This window comes from Charadrius vociferus, unplaced genomic scaffold (assembly GCF_000708025.1).
Source record: "Charadrius vociferus isolate BGI_N301 unplaced genomic scaffold, ASM70802v2 scaffold263, whole genome shotgun sequence".
Lineage (NCBI taxonomy): Eukaryota > Metazoa > Chordata > Aves > Charadriiformes > Charadriidae > Charadrius > Charadrius vociferus.
In genome coordinates this window covers 2243739-2244265 of record NW_009647769.1, presented here as the reverse complement: position 1 = coordinate 2244265, position 527 = coordinate 2243739, and positions in this window count along the sequence as shown.

Sequence of the window (527 nt, the reverse complement as noted above, 5' to 3'; positions counted from 1 at the left end):
GGAACGGGTAGTTTTTATTTCTATGGTTGCCCAAGGAAAAGCCTGTCTTTGAGCGGCTGAACAAGGAAAGTGCTGACCAGCAGCACTGGGACAATCTGGTCCTTCAAGTGCTGGGTGAGCACCACAGTGGCCGAACATGAGGCCAAGGCACCACAGCCACCACCTCCTCCACCATGGCAGGACCGACTGAAGGAAGGGCCTGATGGCTGCGGGAGGCACACCGCCTTATCTGGGTCTTTCCTGCCCACCTCTCAAATCAGCTGCTTGGTCAGACATCACCCTGCCAGCCCCACATTGGGCACCCATCACGACCTTGCCATCACATTGGGCACCTTACCTGCTGTCCCCCTGCCCTGCTTAAGGGACGTACAGAAATGAACGGGGGGGCGATGGGAGGATGCAAGATGTCCCCTTCCCAGTGGGGAGATCGCTTGGGAAATGGCTGTCAAACGGCAGCCATCGGGATTGCCGTGCGCGGGTATCGAACCCCCGCCCTCGGCCCCGGCACGCCTAAAGGTGCGTCTACC